Here is a 2,500-nt window from a genome sequence, read left to right as displayed (position 1 = left end):
TGCTTTTTGCAACATTTGTAACATATTTCCATAATAGTATAATAAACACTTTTGGGGGTTTTGTTGACGCTCCTACTTTTGCAATGTATTTGTGCCTTTTTTTTTTTACCATCCACTGATTTTGTCCATCTAGTTTTTGCGGATTTTTCACCACGTGGTCAGGTCGGCAAGGTGACCTAGTCGTGATTATGGTATCGCAGGTTCGTTTCCCGCTCCCGGACATCATGATTTCTTCAAATTTCTTTGAAGTTGGAACTGAAGGCTTTGTAGTGACACGCGTATCCAAAAAAGAGCAAAGAATTTGAGAAGTTAAAAGGGCATTTGGGCCCTATTAAATTTTCATATGTATTCTTGGGTAAATGACCAGGTAGATCTTACGTGTTGAAAGGCTTTGTTAGTGACACGCCGTTCCAAAAAAGAGCAAAGGGAATTTGAAGAAGTTAAAAGGGCATTGTGGCTATTACAATTTCATATGATCTGGTTAGCCTGACCAGTATATATCTAGTATATATATATATATAATATATATATATATATATATAATATATTATATACTATATATATATAAAATAACTAATAAAATTACATGTTCTTGTTGTTTTATATTCTTTAAATCGAAGGTCTGGGTATAAGTAGTACTTAAGCGTATAATTTGTTTGTGGGCTTCCTTTTCCTGTGATATAGTGTTTATTTCGAGTTGCTTCTCATATGGTGTCCCTGAGCCAATTTCTATTTTAATTTCTTTCCACACCCTCTCTAATTAGTACAATTATACTTAATTGGTTCCCAGAGGATTTTTATCTTGTGTAAGAAATTTATTAGGTAAATATAAGAGGACAGTATGCAGACGAAACAGGAGAGAGAGAGAGAGAGAGAGAGAGAGAGAGAGAGAGAGAGAATGTAAAAGGCTTTCTTGATTACTAAAGTACCTAACTTCATAGTCTTTTTTTAAAGTTTTAATTGTCCGATCCCAGCAAGCCAACCTTCTTATGTGAACTTTGAAACATCAGAAATATATATAGAATAAGCACTTAAACTCCTGGCGATTCAGAAACAGCAAAGCGCTCAAAAGCACAAAGTCCCGTTTTACTCCTTAATCAAGCGCGAAGATTGGAAGGCCCAAAAGCAAACGGGGTTCCAAATTGAAGGTCTCGTCGAAAAGCAATGGTATAAGTAAATCCTTTTTTTTTTTTCAATCCCCCGTCATTTTTATCATCGCTGATTAACTGCACTTAGCTGAGGGACTATCGGACTTTTAGGTTTTTTTTTTTTTCTTTTTTTTACGTGGGTGTCATGAGCAAGGCAAATCAGTTTAGATCTAAACTAGGTCAAAGAGAGTCGTTTGGAAATCTTCCATTGATCATCCTTAGTTTAAAGGAGTGGGTTATTGCATGTAAAATTACGTTGATTCAGTAAAATGAATGTTTTCATGATTTTTTTATTCTATTTTGGTTTCATCCTTTCTCTTTTGCTTAAAAATGCAATGAGACAATTAGGTGTTTTAAAATATTATACTTTAAAGTTACAGGAATCATTTTATTTGGACAGCGGAATTTTGCGTTTTAAAGCATCTGTTGTCAAATCTGTCAATCAACGTATATATATATATATATATATATATATTATATATATATATATATATATATACATACATACATATAGATTACGTGTAAGATATTAATCAACATACGGCGATAATCTTCTACCAAGACTGTGGTCACCTTTCCATACATACCATGCTTGCTGAGAAGCGCCTCAGTGGCGTGGTCGGTATGGTCTTGGCCTGCCACCTCGGTGGCCGCGAGTTCGATTCTCGGGCATTCCATTGAGGTGTTAGAGATGTGTATTTCTGGTGATAGAAGTTCACTCTCGACGTGGTTCGGAAGTCACGTAAAGCCGTTGGTCCCGTTGCTTAATAACCAGTGGTTCCATGCAACGTAAAAACATTATACAAACAAAAAACATGCTTGCTGAGTTATGGATAACTCCTTGTGCTGAATAAGCAGGGGGAGAGCAAAGTAATGTAAATTTAAGGATAAGTGCCTACGGGTTCAAGGAGGCAACAAAATGAAAGTCACAAAGATAAAGTGTCCTCTTTTTCACAATCAATGCAACTCCTTGGATTTTGATTGCCAATGTGTCATATAAACGATTATCTCCGATTAAGATACCTGTAGGAATCAAGTTTTTAGACTGACTGTAATAATTTACCGACATGATTTTCTGTAGCCTATAGAATGTGCTTTGTAATTAGAATTGGCATACGAGTAATGTGGATGAAACTCTTTTTGTCTGGGAAGTAGGGGGGTTATTAGGACTCAACAGCGACTACCAAAAACAGGTTTTTCTTACGTCAAAACCTGTTTTTTTTTATAGTGTAGTCGCTGTCTCGCCCTCAAGGAGCTTTACAAAGAAATTGACAAGTGACGAAATGCTCTCGAATTTCAATCCCAACAACCCAAAAGCATTTTTGGTCCAGGCTCAAGCCACAGGTTTCAAT

Source organism: Macrobrachium nipponense, chromosome 8 (assembly GCF_015104395.2).
Source record: "Macrobrachium nipponense isolate FS-2020 chromosome 8, ASM1510439v2, whole genome shotgun sequence".
Taxonomy (NCBI): domain Eukaryota; kingdom Metazoa; phylum Arthropoda; class Malacostraca; order Decapoda; family Palaemonidae; genus Macrobrachium; species Macrobrachium nipponense.
Note: the sequence above shows the minus strand (reverse complement) of the source record.